At 35.9% G+C, this 19,220-nt stretch overlaps 1 pseudogene; it reads left to right on the top strand.

Moving 5' to 3' along the window:
• LOC125230707 overlaps nt 1-15,692 on the top strand; it is a 67,095-nt pseudogene extending 51,403 nt beyond the window's left edge.
• Nucleotides 15,693-19,220: the final 3,528 nt, after the last annotated feature.

Below are 19,220 nucleotides of genomic sequence, written 5' to 3'. Positions count from 1 at the left end.
CTCCTCACTACATTTCAATGAAATTAGAATATTGCTATCGCTAAACGGTATCAGGTTACCTAACATAACATTATGACTTAGACCTGCGAATTTATTTGCAACGGCTATATAATGTCCTCAGTTCGCCCTTTCACTTTTGTGCCCTAGATTTCGTCACAACTAGCCAGTACTTTATGCCAGCGGATATGCAAAATTAGCCTGACACAACATCTGCCTAGTAATTGTGAGTGGATTACATGCAGGAAATAGAACCGGAGGCAAAATTCCAAGCAAATATGGAGCTGTAAGACATTAGGCACGCGGCCAATTGAATACGAATCTGAACTGATACGAGCTGAATTTCATTTCAAATCTTTATTTTTTTATGGACAACGTCGATATCGTCTAAATTACATATCAGGACATATCATATTGTTTTTGTAACACATCTTTGTAACTGCCTCTTTTAACAGGCATGACGATCATGCTTTTTGAACGATAAAATCTACAAATGAAGTGTGGTTATGATGCTTATCATAAGATTACTAATTACGTAATTCATAATGAATATCTATGAGATTTGACTCCCCATGTTACCTTCATAACATAAATTGTCATGACATTCCTATATGACGACTTTACATGGGTATACATCTACTTGTACCGTCCGAAGCATTCGACGCAATAAAATTGTGAAACATTTTCGCCGGTAAGTTAGATTACTTTTTCATTTCATCAGTGCGTTTTTTTGTTATTCACGTATGACAGAGTCTTTAATGTCAGACTCTGACTTATTATTACACATCGTAAAAATTGCCATTATTGACGTCCCTAATCACCGGATTCGCAGAGAAAGCCGTTTGACACCAATTGCTAAAAAGCAGTGTTCTTTCTATTCCGCGGTTACAGCGGGATTTGCTCATAAACCACAGTCATTAATAACTATTAGCAAGATCATTTGCTATGTATAAAATAAATAATGGAATAACACGTATAAATATTATAGGACATTCTTACACAGATTGACTGAGTCCCGGTAAGCTCAAGATGGCTTGTGTTGTGGGTACTCAGACATTGATAATGTATGATATTTATACAAATACTTTTATACATAGAGAACATTTATGACTCAGGAACAAATATGTCATCACACAAATAAAAACCCTTACTTGAGATTCGAACCAAGGACCCTAGCAGGTAGGGTCACTACCGACTAGGCCAGACCGGTCGTCAAACGTATTATAATCAAATTGCAATTAGTTTATTACGTTGTGAATGTGTTGCACAGGGCTAGCGTTGTTTTTAGAAAAACTATTCAAGGCCTATGATGACGATGATGGCTAAATACATAAATTGGATAGGTAGTCCTTTATTTGCATTGACTTAAAATATTAAACGAACTATCGTAATTTTAATAAACATCAAAAATTACAGTAATTTTACTTAACTTCAAATATTTTCTTTGAATAACAAATTCGATGTATTAACAATCTTACCAAAGTAAATTTCAGCCCCCATTAAGCCCAATAAATAAGTACTTATTTTCATATTTGACGGCAATGTGAAATAATGAGTACATAAATACTTAATTATTTATAAAACATTCATATCTCAGTAGGTAAATACATCTGTGTTCAGCCTACAAATAAATGCTCATACCATACATCATCGAAATGAGGACATTATTATTTATTTTGTGAGGTAAAGAGGCTTCCAATTTTATTTTCTTTTATAATACGTCTGTCAATGGTTTTTTTGTCACAATCACACAATCACAAATCATTTATTTGCCAAAAAATATCTACATAGGTACATTTTTCAAGCAGAACTTAACATAAATCAATAGCTACCCACACAAATTTGTGGAGAAAATGAAGTCTCTTGACTCTTTGACTCATTCGTCACATATATATTACTAGCTTTTGCCCGCTGCTTCGCTCGCGTTAGAAAGAGACAAAAAGTAGCTTATGTCACTCTCCATCCCTTCAACTATATCCACTTAAAAAAATCACGTCAATTCGTTGCTCCGTTTTGCCGTGAAAGACGGACAAACAAACAGACACACACACTTTCCCATTTATAATATTAGTATGGATAAAACACGATTCACCACTGTGAAATTACTGCCTTTACCAAGAATATTCTTCATTCGTTTATTATTAAACCACATTTTGCTATCACCAGATGGAGCGGGGTTCTTCTTAATGGTTTTAAAATTTTAATTAAAATTTATTTCAAACCACAATCCTTTCGCAAACGTCGTCGGAAAGATTAGTAGATATTTCAATGTAACACACTTAGATGTTACACAAGCCCTCATATAAGTAGTAGATCATCTTTTACTAATCAACCTCATTCTGCTATTAGGTTATCTCTTATCTGGCATTGTTCCCTGCGAAGTCTTCTCACTATTGTGCGAGATAAGGCGTTGCGAAAATAATTGACGGAACACTTTAAACCAATTCTGAATTTAATTGAGCCTCATAAATTACGCGATCTTATAAGGAAAATAATAGGAATAGGTAATAATGATAGTAAATATTTATAAAACATGTAAGAAATATGTTAAAGCTTTAAAGAGTGTTTGCACAGCCTAATTTATAACGGCAGAGCGTTATACAGCCGAATAGCTTTTTCGTGTAAAACATGTCCATCAAGACAAAATGGCAGGGAGATACTAATAATAAATTACTCTTTTAAATTTAATATTAATGAGTAAAACAAGAATATCATATTTACGACATATTTCGTTGGAAGAATTGAAGATTTGGCCAATAACAAAACTTACGTGATAAATTTTGATAACAACGGAACTGTATTTTTTATGAAAAAAATCATTAAAGTTCTTATTGGTTCCACTTATTACTGTCATAAAATCTGAAACGGAAGTTTATTCGACTTTATCGGTAAAAGTTGAAGGAGTTAGCCGTAATAGTACGAGTACATCTGGCAGGCAACTTCGAGCCGAGTCAGAACACTCGGAACTATCGGAGCGGCGCTGCATTGAGCGGTGAACATCTGTCACAGGCCGGCTGCCAAGCTGCGGACTCGGGCGGAGATTTTATTTTATTCGAAAACTATTATCCCTATGAAAGAAATATCACAAAATTTCTGACGCTCCGTATTTTTTTAATACAATGTTTTATGACCCTTACCTGGGCAATCACGATCTATACTTAATAAATAAAATGACGTGAACAATATACGTATACGTACTCACAGTGTCGCTTCGTTGCTTTCGGAGCTCTTCTTGGTAATGCTTATCACGCAGACGAACTTCACGTCCTTAGGTAGAATTTTCGCTTTTGTCGAGGTGTTGTCTCTTTTCTGCCATCTCATAAAATCTGTGTCTCGTTTCTTGATATAGTCTGCGAAGGAAATTTGTATTTTATTTTAGACATAGATCATTAGGGACCGTCCACACTCAAGAGACGCATGTCCGCCGACGCGGAACGGACGTCAGCGCCACGCCGCCTGAATGTAATTTAAAAAACGTCTCCTCAGTACATTTTTATAGGACGCGAAGGCGCGCGCGCCGCCTGGGGGCGCGTCGCGCGCCAAAATGCGACGTCAGGCCTTGCGTCCGTCCTCGGCGGACCCCGTGGACGGTCCCTTAGGTATCTAAATTAACATCATTCGTTAGTTTACTCCTTAAACTTTATGTAGGTATGTAATAAATATTTCAACAACGCCGTAAAACGCGACAATTAAAAAAAAAGTGGATTAATTTTTAATTTGACCCGACATAAGTAGTCCATCAATACGAGTACATATTTGGTCGTGTCCGAATAATAGGTGCCTACCTGGTGTACCTAAATATGCCTAATTGAAGTACCTAAATAAAAATAAGAAATAACTAAACTTTTTTTGCAAAAGTGAAAAATGAAATGCATATTCGTTCGTATCCTAAAGGTCACCTTCTAAAGGTATCTTTTACCAAAGTGGAGTGTATTTTTATGATGTATTTAATCTGTGATACAAGTTTATTGTAAGTATTTTATGAAGGTCGCATTTATGCCGGCGGCCATTACGGCCGTTCAAAAGATTCGATTTTCTCAACGGATATTAAAGTGCCAAAGTGTTTTAATGTTCGTCGTAATTTTCTTTTAATACGGTAGAAAAATACCGTGTCATTTTCAGTCACAGTAACTTATTTTATTGATTTTTATCTAAGAAACTATGTACATTTTAGTATACAATGGCTTGGTTTGAACTTTAATATTATGTTCAACATTTTAATAGGTAATAAGGATCGGGTAATATGGATGTCACTGTAAAACCGACGTATCTTAACATAAAAAGACGTCACTTTTGACAGATTTTTAGTATTACGACCACAGATTCTGTGTAGTAATGTCGATTATTGACATTTGCCCTACACACGATATGAATACCTACCTACTTTAAGATATTAAAGTTCGTATCGAGCTGAGCAAATACCCGTAGACTAGGTATGCAGTAGTTGATCAACACGTTGTGCAAAAGATATAGCCGCATTAGCCGCGTCCGCGCAGTTTCGAAAATGGCCGATAATCGCGGCATTGTCTCATTTTTCCTCGGCTTTCACTGCGTAATTGTACGCATGTTATGACACGTGCTGTTGTCACATCGCTAATTTGTCGCGTTAGACCTACTTAATTCTGTAAGTATTGTGTTTAATTTGTCTCGTGTGGAGATGCAGTTTTCATATGGGTATTTTAAAATACGTTTATTACTCAACTGCCATAGTTCACGGTATGTAATGCTTAAAATATAAATCAAACTCACGTATTTTTAGTTAAAATTTTAGGATACGTTTATTACTCTGCAATAGTTACGTATGAAGATTAGATCAAACTGCGCCTTTTTAAAGGATCAACCTCAATACGTGAAGATATACCATTTTTTCGCGATTTATGGGTTGGTTTCATAATACAAGTTGCTCAGTGTGATTGTAGATCAGTAGGTACATTATAATTTCAGCAGGTAGGTATAATATTGTGTCATATATTGCCTATTACAAGTTTTTACCTTTAACATAATTATCGAACTCATTGTGAAAAAGTAGATTGCCACCTAACTTTCGATCTCTAGAGGAATAGTCATCAATCATGATACGATGATCATATTACTATAATGGTGGAGTGTCGATTAGGGAGATTAAGCACATAGTTGCTTCATTGCTTCCGTACGAACTGTACGAAGCACATAATAGGCAACTTGACTGTACTAAAAATTTTAATTATTTTTTACCATGCACGAAATAAAGTATCAGATAATTATAAGAAAAACAGTGACAAAAGTTATTTTAAACTCTAATTTATATTTTATGAATGAGATAGAAATATATAAAGTAAATCAGTTGACCATGACGTCACTGAATTCGATTTCATATTAATTCCATATCTAGCCTTGACCTGTGTCGCCATCTAGTGTTTGCAATAAATTGTACTTACATCGACCGAAAGAATTCTGTCTTAACAGTACAACTACTGCACACGAGATGGCGCGCGAAGAAAAACGCATGAAAACTCGAAAATTCGCGTTTTCCGGGACCTAAGGATAAGTTAGACCGATTTTTCACCCCCAAAAACCCCCACATAACAAATTTCTGCGAAATCGTTAGAGCGGTTTCCGAGATCGTCAGTGTAAATAAATAAATATATAAATAAATAAATAAATAAATAAATAAATATACAAGAATTGCTCGTTTAAAAGTATAAGATAGTAGCAGGTCGTTCAAAATCGTTTTGACAGTTCTTAAAAAGAAGCTGATTTGACTACGAGGAAAGTAGCCTATTATGATGTACAGTTTTGGGACATGTCTAATTGCCATAGGTAAACTTGATATAAATAAATTAGACCACACTTAGTTTCAACATGTCGCTCGTACAATGTAGCAATAATTTTAAAACTTTAAAAAGCTTAGCATTATTAGAGAAGTGACGGTTATCACGTGTTCTTTATTTGTACTTATTAATGATTTCCACGTTCTGAAAAACATGGAATGTTACTTAGTTAGATTAAGCTACATAATTGAATAAGCTTGAACAAAAAAGCGGTATTCGAATTAAAATTTAAAGTTGATTTTTTTTCATACTGTATTTATATAGCTTGCAACACAATCTCTTGGAAATCTTGGAATAGTGTAAATAATAAGTGACATGCAATGCGAGTATTGGAAAAATGTTAATGTTGCTAGACTTCGTAGAGTTGCAGACTAGAGAGACTGAGCTGACAGTGTGTTTCCAGCATAGGCTGACCAACGAGACGCTGCACAAACGTTTTTTTTTTTTCAGAATTCTATATAATTATGGCAACAACTTTATCTATCAAACTGACTGTCAACCTCTTTTTGTACGTAACCTCGACCTTTGTCTTAGTGCATTTGTTACGGATGTTATAATGGCTAAACCGATCGGAGTAGTGTGAGAAGCATGCTATTTTCGATAATCTGTAACTGGAATCAGGTTCGAGCAGTTTTTTGCATTATGATTTGGGTTACCAGCTATAGATTTTTTGAATTTGCCAGTTTTTTATTGTGTAGCGACTCGATGGTAAGCCTCTATACTTCGTTTCTTTTAAGATTAGAATTATCTGTCAAACTGTCAAACTTATAACTTATAATACTATGTACATAAGTTCCAAGAAATCAGTGGTATCGGCCGAAATCGAAGAAGGAAGGTCTACGACCACTGCTTCTTTGTTTACCCGTTTGACAGATAATTCTAATCTTAAAAGAAACGAAGTATAGCGTATTCCAATTCTTAGTACACTCAAATCCACTGTCACCAGAACTTCAGAGACGGGATATAATATTTCGACAGCTACGTTAAAGTCGTCGCCTACGTCAAATGTCAGACGGGAAAACACGGTAGCGTTATATAGGTTATCGCGTCACTGCGTATTTTCTGTAAGTGCAAAAATGACGCACCGACGCGATAGACTATAATCACGTTAGTGTGCTGGTCAACCTGCTCTAAATACATCACTGTCAAAAGAGACCATCTTCTTTAGGAAACGTCATTTGACACTGACTAATCCGACCCCATATTGTATCTAGAGGGGTCATACCCAAACGCATGTTCGGACCAAAAAAAAAAAAAGAATTGCGCACTGGATCTTGTTATATTTTTTTATGCATTGTACAGTATCTAGTGTACAATATTGATTACTCAGATATAAAACAAAACAAAATTAATACCTGAAAAAAAAAACAAATTGGTGGTAAAAGTCCCATCTGTGGGCTGTTCAGATTCTTGGATAACAAGTTCAACGTATCACAGTTTTAAAATTTATAGCGTAACAAATTAGTGTGGTTTGTGTAATAATTATGTTCATTAACGAAATTGAATTTTCCGATTCATTTGCTCCAAAATTTGTAATCCTCTTGACATGAGAGGCAATAAACGTAGGGTTATACGGTTGAACGACTACTCTGTGGACCTTAAAAATCCAACCAAAATCACTAAAATAATAAAAACTTCCATAAACAACGGAGTATTATACTGGCAACACTTTCAAGCTGTCAGTCGCCATTTTGAAGGTCGTGAGTTACAGTGCGAGAATTGTGCTCCCGACCTTTTTGATAAATAGTTAGTCCAAATGTCAGATATCGGTGCATCTTTTCTGTGATTTGTGTATATCGGTAAGTAAATATTTCAATATTTATTAAATATGCCTTAAGAATAGCTCAGAAGGGCTATTTTGCATAACCGAATCGGCTTGGCTTCTAACCTCAAAACACATGCGTCAAATGATATTTTTTGTATTAAAAAAACCCTTCTGTGGAAATCTTTTCTGTGGTATGCTGAATTTGTCACTTCTGTGGACACGGATCTCTCGCGTGGAATTGGTCCACCCCAGAGACCTATGTCCACAGAACGGTTTTTTAATTTAAAATAACGGAAGTTATCTTTCCTGTGGTCAATACTTTACAGGGTGTGTGCATCACAACTGACGTTTTTATCTCACAATGACATAAAAAATAAGGCACCGTTCAATTTAAATATGAATCCATTCGGAAAAATTAGTACTTAAAACACTTTATGCCCTTTGCTTTAGATATGTCCACAGGAGAGACACAAACCTATATCTGTGTATGACCTAAATATTTATTTCTAATATATTATGGCGTGGAAGTTTAATGAGAATGTTTGTGGATTCGAGTTATTGCTTTCGTTATCATGTTTTCGTTTTCGTGGTGCAAACATAAGTCCATTTTAATAATTAATAATATAAAAAATCACTTTATTATAACTTCTTCGTTCACGCTAATTTTGATAATAATCGTGCAAAATGGTGCTTGTTTGGGGCTTATTGGCATGAAGATATTGTTGTTTTTTCAGTTAGAATGCCAAGAAGCAGAAGAACTGTACAGTTGAGCGAAGAAGAGAAGAAAAAACGTAGGCGTGAACAAAAAAAAATGAGTATGCGCAGAAGCCGTGCGAAATTAGATACAGCCGCTATTGAAGACAGGCGTAGGAAAGATAGGGAGAGATACCAAAAAAAAAGAGGAAGGACTAGTGAAATCAATTAAGGACTTTACCCCAAGAGAACAGAGGAAGATTCGAAAAGTGTGGCGGGAAAAATCTAAGATAAGGCGTGAGAAGGCAAAATTAACAAAACGGACGGAGGAAATATTAAGAGAAGAAACACCTTCATCCAGTCCGAGTACATCGTTTTCACGAATAGCTGTAGGAAGGAAGGTCAGCGCACGAAATAGACGCCTATTAAAAGCTAAAAATATGCGTCTGTCAAAAAGATTGGATGGTCTTGAGAAAAAATTGGCTAAATATAGGATGCGTTTATTAAGACTAAAAAGGAAGAAAGATGATAAGACTGAAAATCGAAGGAGGCAATACGAAAGCAAATTACAGAATTCTTACTTGACGATGAAAATAGTAGATTAACAGCTGGGAAAAAGGAAACCATTACGCGAAGACAAGTGAAAAAGCAAATACGACTTTTGAATGATTCACTCTTTAACCTTCATAAGACGTTTCTCAACAAAACGGGAGTAATCGTATCATATGAAACTTTTCGACGATGTCGTCCATTTTGGGTCGTTTTACCTAAAGCGGCTTCAAGAAACACTTGTTTGTGTGCTCTTCACGCGAATAATGATTTTATTGCACAAGCTTTACATAAAGCAAAAATATTGCCTTATTCATCAGCCACTGATGTTGCTAAATCACTTTGCTGCAATAAAATTCTTAGTGTATCTTGTTTAGAACGAAAATGCTTACAATGCCGCTCAAAGGATATTGATATTGATAGCACTGATTTAAGTGACACAATTATTTACCAAAGATGGATTACAAAAAATGTTACGGTGACTACTAGGGGTCAAGAAAAACAGTGTAAGAAAACAATAAAAGAAACTGTAAGAACAACCCAACGATTGCTAATACAAGTTTTTCGATCGAATTTACCCAAATTCATGCAACATTTAGCCAATATTATCAACCAGTTTAAAGCTGTTCGCTTCATAAAACATAATATGTCACCCTCAGAAGGATTACTTCATATCGACTTCTCAGAAAACTACGGATGCAAATATGGGGAAGAAGTTCAGTCAGCACATTTTGGCGGATCCAAAGCTCAACTTTCCCTGCACACATGTGTTTATTATTCAAGCGACTCTCACCCTCCGGAGAACCGAGTAAAAGCAACATCATTTTGTACTGTGTCTGAAAATTTGAGACATGACCCAGTCCTTATCTGCGCTCATCTTAAGCCCGTAATAGAGAAAATGAAATCCTTGACGCCAGCCTTATCCTTCCTGCATATATTAAGTGATGGACCATCCACCCAATACAGAAATAAAACTATGTTCTTTATGATCGCCAAATATATAAGTAAAATTTCTCAAGCTGACACTATTATTTGGCACTTTAGTGAGGCAGGCCATGGCAAGGGGGCACCTGATGGCGTTGGTGGGTGCATCAAACGCGTATGTGATAATGCAGTCGCAAATGGCAAGGACATCACAGGAATCGACGGTTTCTTTGAATGCCTGAAACATAATATTAAAAATATAAATATTATTCGGATTGATGACGAGTTTGTTGATGAAATTCAACAATTAGCAGCAGCTTGTAAACTGCGACCTTTCAGAGGAACATTTCAGATACATCAAATTGCGTGGAGCAAAATAAAACCAGATTTACTTCAGGCTAGGAGATTAAGTTGTATAACTTGTCCAGCTTATGTTGAATGTCCGCATTATAAACTAGGACAGATCATTATGCCAAGTGTCACAAGTTTGAGAACTCAATCAACAAGAGCCCATTCTGAGCAACTTAATTATGTACCAGATCTTTCGAATTCAGCTGCATCTAGTCCTGTCCGTTACAGTTTTGACTCTACCGGTCATGTGTCTTCTGGCCATTCATATCCTCCTAGGCCAGCTTCTTCTAATTCAGATCCTCCTAGGCCAGCGTCTTCTAATTCAAATCCTCCTAGCCCAGCTTCTTCTAATTCAGATCCTCCTAGGCCAACTCCTAGTCCCCTAACGCCTGACGCTTCGACTGTCACTGGACCTAGAACGCCCCCAACACCAGAGCCTCCAACACATATACCTGAACCTCTTACACCTAGGAAGAGACCTTATTTTCGTAATACATTCTGCGATGACTCTGATTTGGCCCCAAAAAAGATAAAAAAAAACATTGCAACATTGAACATTGATGACGACAGTGATGAAGATATTTTTTGATTAAATATCAGAATATTAAATCAATAAATATCATCATTCACGTTCACGTTATAAAACTAAACGAATTCAGTTTGACCACAGGAAATCTCCAGTGGTCAAACTGAAATAATTTCTAAAGACAATTGTTTTTCATACAATCATATCATTATTGATTTTTTATTCGTTTATTTTGATACACGTCTATTAGATTTCAGAATCTTATTGAAATAAAAATAGATATAAGAGTACTTTTTGTGCTAAAACTGATTTAGCTCAATTCTGTGGAATAGCTGTCGCTCCTGTGGTCAATATTTTGTTATTATTTTTTATATTTTCTTAAATACCAAGAAACTATCTAGTTTTTAATTATGATACTCTTGTTTGAAGAGTAGTTAATAAAAAATCATGTGATTTAAAAGAAAATATAAGGTTTTCAGTACTTAAAATGAACAATGCTAATTTTGTATCTATTCTGTGGAATAGCTGTCACTCCTGTGGTTCACATTTTTTTATTATTTGATATATTTTCCTAAATACCTACAAACCATCTAGTTTTAACTTGTGATTATCATGTTTGAATACATATCTAATAAAAATAATCTGATTTTCAAGAAAATACACAGTTTTTTATTTCTCAAAATTTGCAGTGCTAATTGTGTAACACCCAGAGCCCATAAAAATGTATCATTTGCCATAAGTGTGTACTTTAAAGTTCGAATCTCTCCCTAAGGCGCTTTTCCGTAGTTTAAGCAATAGGAATGGGATCCCTGGACGTTAATTCCATATCGGCCATTGGATTAAAAGCAGTGCCGTGTTAAAAACCCATCCAGATATTTCAGCACCAATTCGAAGTGCATTTTTACTGTTCTTTCTTTAAGACTTTGAGATGTGCTGAATTTTTCACAGTACTTATAAATTTTAAGCTCAATAAAATTCTATCGAATTCCAATAAGTATTTGACGACTGTTATCTACCGCGTCTCAGACTCTAGTACCGAATAATTAATGAAACGAGTAGTCGATGATTTTCTGAATGCCTATAATTTTTTACGTTTTTATTTATATTTTCAGGAACAAGTAGCACCTGTTGAAGAGCCTCAAGACGATGACCGGGACTCAGGTAACTATTCTTTATCTTATACCACGGTGGCAAACAAGTCGCATGTCCGGCTGATGGTAAGCAGTCACAGTATTCTATAGACGCCTGCAATTCCAAATAATACAAGTCCATTCAAATTTACACTGATATTAGAATAAAATCTAAACGATTTCATTCAGGTATCGTACATTTTGAATGGGCATCGTTGACAAATATTTACCTAACTTGATTCTTCAATATCAACAAGCCGAATCCTTTGATGTTCAAGTTTTATTTGCTCGTAGCTAACAGTTGAGACGAAGTTTTTTTAAATAAATGCTAATTTATTCAGGTTTTATTGGCTACGTGCCAACCAGGCCTTGCTTTCATTTGTCTGAAATCCTTTCTTTTATCTCATTGCCAGTTTCAGAGGGCACTGGCCTCAAATAAACGTTCCAGATCCCAATATCACTCGGACTGATTCGGGTCTCAATATTCACTTGACGGACGCCTTCATTATATCAATCGTCGGAGTCCATTAATTAGAATTTACTTTAGGCCCTTACTGGAGTCAATAGTTACAATGTTTGATTTATATTGTCTTAAATCCACACTATATTGTCAGTTTCTCTTAATCTACAAAGTTGTTCTCTTGAATATGTTAATATCTTAATTCAAATATTTTTTGTAACTATTTTTATATCTAACGTATTTTTTGAGAGTTTATACACAACAAAAGATTTCTGGAATATCTAGTAAGGCTAGAAGATTTATAGCATGTACCCACTTAATTAATACATTAAAACTCAAACAAATGTTCAATTATTATATACCTAGCATTGTTGACGGCACAAACAAATCTAAATTATGATATTATTTTTCAGTTAATTCCATATAAAATTAAGTAATTCTTAGAATCGTGTCTTTAAAATGAAACTACATTATAAAGTATGACAATAACCGAATAATAACGTGTTAAGATTTAAATAGGACAAAAATATGAATGTTTGAAGTAACCCTTATAACTCAATATTTCAGCCGCTCTGCCACGGAGGAGTACCGGCCAGGCCAGGTGTACTCCCTCAACGCCCAGGAACTGCTGGAGCTGCAGCCGGAGAGAAAAGCACCGATCAGCAGCGGGCAGCAGCTGCAGCAGCTGTTCAGCGACCCGCAGCCGCAGCATAAGGAGAATCTGCAGCAGTTCTACTTTGTAGAGCCGCAGACTGCGCGACAGGTTATATTCTCTTCTTAATCCTTTAAAGTACCAATCAGCAGCGGGCAGCAGCTGCAGAGCAGCTGTTCAGCGACCCGCAGCCACAGCACAAGGAGAATTTGCAGCAGTTCTACTTTGTAGAGATGTTTTATGAATTCATTCTCTGCAACGACACCTTTTAAAAAATATAACCTAGAAAATATCTTTAACATTTAGCTTTAGTAAGTTGATTCAATTTTTAAAAAGTTGCAAAATGAAGAAGACATAACCTTTTTCAGCAAGGATAAGTAAAATATTGCAAATTATTAAACCGTTTTACAGTAATATTATCTTATTCAGACAGGCACAAAATAAATTCGCAAGGGAAAGAGCCATATAGGTTATTTTATTTCACATTCATAACTTTTCCTTATTGCAAATCTACGAGTAAGCCATTAAGGAATAAGTATATTCCGGGTATGAAATCGGATTTCAATTTCGATAAGTGCGGTACGTGAGAAGATTTATCTTTTATTTCAATCCCAAAGAATAACATTTATCATGTTGAGCAAAAAACCTACTCACCACTAAGTAGTATTACTTGAGCCTAAGTGAGCCTGAATCCGCTTTGGGAGCATGATTTGTGCAATTTTCGCGGCATTGGTCCAGTTTTTGCGGAGAATACATTAGGGAATTATTGACATTTGATAAGTCATCAATTAATCATCGTTTGAATGAAACTGAATCCTTTAATGGGTATTTTTTGAATAGCACCGTAACATTTTAGCCCTATTTACATTATTAAACTAGAGACTCATTAATACTCCCAACGAAATAAATAAGTACCTTTGAAATAGTAACTGCAATTATTTATTTACTAGCTTTTGGCCGCGGCTTCGAACGCGTTAGAGAGAGACAAAAAGTAGCCTATGTCACTCTCCATCCCTTCAACTATCTCCACTTAAAAAATCACGTCAATTCGTCGCTCCGTTTGGCCGTGAAAGACGGACAAACAAACAGACACACACTTTCCCATTTATAATATTAGTATGATTTATTTATAGTATAATATGAACACTAATCAATTTATTTGCGTAGTGATCGCCTCTCCAATGGGCCGAACGATTCGATACAAAATGATTTAAATTCTCAATGTATCTACCTACACTCATTTACAGCAGCAGGAAGTGTGTTAGTGTCAATTTTTTCAACAGTATTTAAATCGCTTTTTTTACTTTCAGGTATCTCTGCACCCATCCACGCCGTGATCACCCGTCCCCACTTCTCCGCCAACGGCGGCGAAGCGTCCGTCGGCGCGGCCTTGTCGGTTAGCGATACCGGTTCCAGTCCCAGCTCCTTTGATCAGAGAACTCCTGGCGCTGCTCGGGCAGCCTGTGGGACAAGACCAGGGGCCCTACGCTCAACAACAGATCCAACAGGTCTCCACGCAGAGTGTTGCACCTCAGTATCAACAGGTACAGATAACAAATTTTAAATTTATTAAAAAAATCTTAATTTCTCCCTACTTAATATTATAATTTCGTGAAAGTAACTTAGGTACAGTATGTACTCGTATACAAAATAATATTATTTTCTAATATTACAGGTGGACAGGTACATCACTAAGCCGAGCAAAAAGCCAACTAAGCTCCGTTCTAAGGTCCAAATCACTCCGCCCCAGGCTTCAACCGCCCCGCAACAGTACTTAATAGAGACAACCAATGTCCAACAACAACAGCCTCAGCAACAACAACTGTACAGGCCAGCTCCTCAGCCTCAAGCCCAAAGGACTGTACAAGCTCTCCGCTATACTCCGATTCAGCCAACTCCAGCTGCCGCTCAACAAGTTTTTTACCAAAACACAGAACCTCAAGGTCTTAAGATTGTACCAGCGCCCAAATTACAACAATCGCGCGCTCAAATCAATTACCGATTTGTTCCTCAATACCAACAGGTTGAAGCTACTCCTAAACAATACAGGATCATCGAAGCTCCTAGACTTCAGCCTGTCAGGCAAGAACCTCAAAGAATCTCTGCATCCAGCATAGAAAGGCCTGTCACTTATTTGAAGAGGTTCCCTGAGCCTGAGAAATTGCGCGCAGTCAAGTACTACGAACAGCCTGCATCAGAAGAAGTTCGTGCCTCACCTCAACCGACTCCAGTTCTTGGGGAACAATATTACCTTCGACCTCTGTACAGAGGAACAGAGCAGCGACCGCGTTATGATTTACAATCTTTAGGTTTAGAACAAACCCGAGCTGATCCCACAAAACCACCTCATTCTGCCATATACGTAAGCCAAAATTTGGCCCGAAGAAATCACTAAGGCAACAACCGACCCTGAGAGTGGACCAGCCCCTCAAACTTGAGACGCAACAGTACAGACAAGAAGTGCAACAGTACAGAGCAGAGCAGCCCAGGGCTGAACAAGTGAATATTGAGCAGCACGGACAGAGCCTTGATGAGCAGCGGGCTCACTTGCCTCCTCCGAGAAATAACAAGGCATATACTCCTGAGGAATTCCAAGCTTTAGTAGCGGCAGGGTATGCCGTTACCCCAATTCCTGTAGGTTCACTAAGCCAGCAGGCGCAGTCGCGGTCTTCCGTGGAGCCCGCGCCAGCCCCCGCACCGGCTCCCCAACGCAGGCCACTGTACAGCAGACGCCACCAGTACCTACCCTTACGATCAGACGAAGCACCTTAAAATGGAACAAATTGTACATACTATAGTTTTAATTTTGCAACTAAAGATAGTGATAAATCCTAAGTGTTGTTTAATTTACAATCGTAAGTCAAAATTAATTATACAATTTTAGGAATGTTTTCTAATCGTAAACTTAACTTAGTTATTCTGTGTAATAACGTTACAAAGTTACCAGTAGGTCAAGCACGTGTAAGTGACGTAGTGATAAAAGTAACGAATGGTGTCCCAGATTCTCAAAATTTTAAATACTTAATACGTTAATGACTGATGGATAATTTGGAAATAACGTCGAAACAATATAAAATGATATGGTGACAGATTAAAAAGATAATTCTGTCATTTTTTTCAATAACTTTTTTGTGTTTCGATGAAAAAAACAGTTTTACCTATTTTAAAATTGTTTTAAAAGTTCAAGTAAAACATTAGAAAATTCAAAAAGTTTGAAAATTGCAACTCTCCGATCAATAAGTATTTATTCATTAGACTGCAGATAGCTTATAACTCGATTTGTCTGTCCCATCACTCCTAACAGACACGAGGCACGAGATTCGTGCTTACATCGAGCCGACATGTGACAGACGTCCAAAATCTGGCTAAATTAAACACGATATTTGAATTTAATGAAATGGCACCACGTCACATTAAATATTTTTGCCAATAAACATTACTTTCAGTAGACATGATCTTAACTATGTTGTGTTTTGGCTTTGACTAAATCAAATTAATTGTGTAAGAACACTTTTAAGTAAGGTATGTGGGCCAAAAACCATTCAGGCGAGTCCGAATCTGTATGAAATATTGAATATCTGCCTAAACCTATTTCTTTTTTTTTATTGTAATTTTTAATTTATGCGTTATACGGCAGCCATATAAGCCCAAAATTGACTTCTCCCGCGCCTCCACATTCACCACAAAGGAATTTTGTAGAGAAATTACTGCCTAAAATAATATTAGTGTATAAAGTCTGGAGATACGATATGACATAGCTATGGTAAATAGGTATGTAGGTACGCACAGGGTAAGTAACGCCTGGTAATAGCATCGTGAATAATTAATGACGGTAAGTACCTAAGTTTAATTTGATTATAAATTAAAATAACATTTTGTGTGAGATAATAGCGTAAGTTTGGAGTATTGAAGCTGAAAATGGGATATAGTATCGCCTATTATCCAATGTTTCAAAAATTCAATGGAACACAAATGGAACTTATCTGTTTTGCCATGGTGAAAACAAGACACCCGGTTCGATCAAGAAATATCACATTCATATTCAGAAGCTGAGGAGATTTCATAATTTCTACTCTTGGATCAGTGTTATTTCTAGTACGAATGAGGGTGACATGCCCAGAAATTATTATAAAAAAATAAATATCATATTTTAAAATAATGTAATCCTGAAATCCAACTGTAGGTAAGTACCGAATTTATATGTGCTCTCCAAACCAAACTAACAAGTTTGGTCGCAAAATGTCAGTCACATGTACTACAAATATTGGTCTGCAATCTTTAGATGTTATATTTTATTTTGAACATTTTATAGCCCTCATTCCTGTAATAATATTTTTTAGGCAAAAAACTAGACCGACTAGAAATTGAAGAAATTAAAAAGTGGCTGCATTGTAATGCTTTCCCTCTTCGTTACATGAATTGATTAGAAAGAGACGACACTACAGTATTTCGACTATTTAATTTCTAAAATTTCTTCCTAATATTATTTCGTAAGCTTTCTTCAGTCAAAAGAAGTACGCTGTTCGATGTTACAAGCAGACGAAGAGTTGTTCGCCGCAGGCCGACCTTCAATTACCTCAAATACGGGCTTGTTTTATTTCAGAGTTATTCCCTCAGACTTTTGGAAGATATTTTTATGCAGTAAGTATACTAATACTACAGTAGGTCATTTAAGTTTTATGTTATTAGATAAAAGTAAACTAAAGGCATATTGCACAAATATTACTTAGATCACAAAACATGAAAAGATAAAATGATTGAGTAATCCATACAAATATTATAAATGGGAAAGTGTGTGTCTGTCTGTTTGTTCGTCTTTCACGGCAAAACGGAGCGACGAATTGACGTGATTTTTTAAGTGGTGATAGTTGAAGGGATGGAGGGTGATATAGCCTACTTTTTGTCTCTTTCTAATGCGAGCGAAGCCGCGGGCAAAAGCTAGTTTATATATATATATATATAAAATATATTTATTTATTTTATATTAATGAAATAAATAATAATTGTAACTAAGTTTTGTCGTTCACCTTCCGTGTCCCAACGCGGAGTACTCATGTTTCGAGTTGTTAAAAGTACACAAATTATTAACTTTACTTACCTTTATTGCTGTATTTTATTTGCATATATCCTTAACTTTTAAAACTAGACTATCTGATAATAATATTACACTTATGTTCCAAGTTATTTGTATATATAAATATATCTGTATATCTCTTTGAAGATATACAGATAGAATAGTAGTTAATTTAAGATTTTTGCATGCTAGTACAACCTGTATAGTACAAATAGCAGAATAAGCAACCAAATGTCACCTACCAACTAAGACACTAATGTACCTACTTATTCTTCGCAAATAAACTTACTTACTTACTTACTTTTTATAATATGGTTCGATGCTGATAAGTTGATCAACCGAAACATATAATTTTAGGAATTGGACCTATTGTGTCTGTGTTCACTATACAAGATTCTTTTGAACTCGTCGCATTCTAACAAGTCTTTAAGCCACCTTTACTCACTACAATTGTATACCGATCTGTCGTCAAAAATAACGTATTTTCAATTAAATTAAATTTTTCACTTTGACATAAGATATCCGTTCCTATACAATATCCATATCGTATGTAGATCTAATAATAAAGTTTGAATCGGGCCGTTAGAGCCGAGAGGGACGCGTTAACTTCCTATTCCCCAAGACGAGGGACTAAGAGAAAAAGACAGTGTAAACTAGTTACAGTTTATAGTTTGTTTAGATGTTTAGGGGTAGGGATCTTGGAGAAAACTTTTTACAAACAATTACCTACTTAGTTTAACCCTTTATAGGGCAACGGTCTCAAAAAAGACCACCCTGTATGACTATATTTTTGTATTTTTTTCTTGTAGAGAATTTTTAGTACTACAGGATGGCGATGAGGTTTGAACTCACGATTTTTTTGAGTCTTGCCCGTTAAAGGGATATAGGCCCGTTGTTCGTCAAAAAAGTTAATAATCACATTTTTGGTGTATGACGCTTTCCTTTTTTCTTTTTATTAATTTAATGTGTTCTGTCCTGTTCTGTTTGTTATTATTCTTTTGTATACTTAGATCTTGCTTATATCACAGCCTGTTGTTATTTTTCTTGTAACGTTTTCAATTTTATTCTTTTTAACTGTAGTCCATTTTTCTTGTATATGTGTTTTGCATTTCTTCTGTCTGTTACCCTCCGTGAATCTTTCTCACTTGATGGTCTCATCGGAAGATCAGTGCTGGAAGCCACCAGCAACACGCTGAGATGAGGCCATTTCGTGGCACTTCATTACTTTCTGTCTTGTTGTTATTATGTGTTCTTTGTCTTGTCTGTGTTCACGAATAAATGTTTATTCT

This window comes from Leguminivora glycinivorella, chromosome 1 (assembly GCF_023078275.1).
Source record: "Leguminivora glycinivorella isolate SPB_JAAS2020 chromosome 1, LegGlyc_1.1, whole genome shotgun sequence".
NCBI lineage: Eukaryota > Metazoa > Arthropoda > Insecta > Lepidoptera > Tortricidae > Leguminivora > Leguminivora glycinivorella.
The sequence above is the reverse complement of the archived record's forward strand: the minus strand, read 5'-3'. Positions and strand labels throughout refer to the sequence as shown.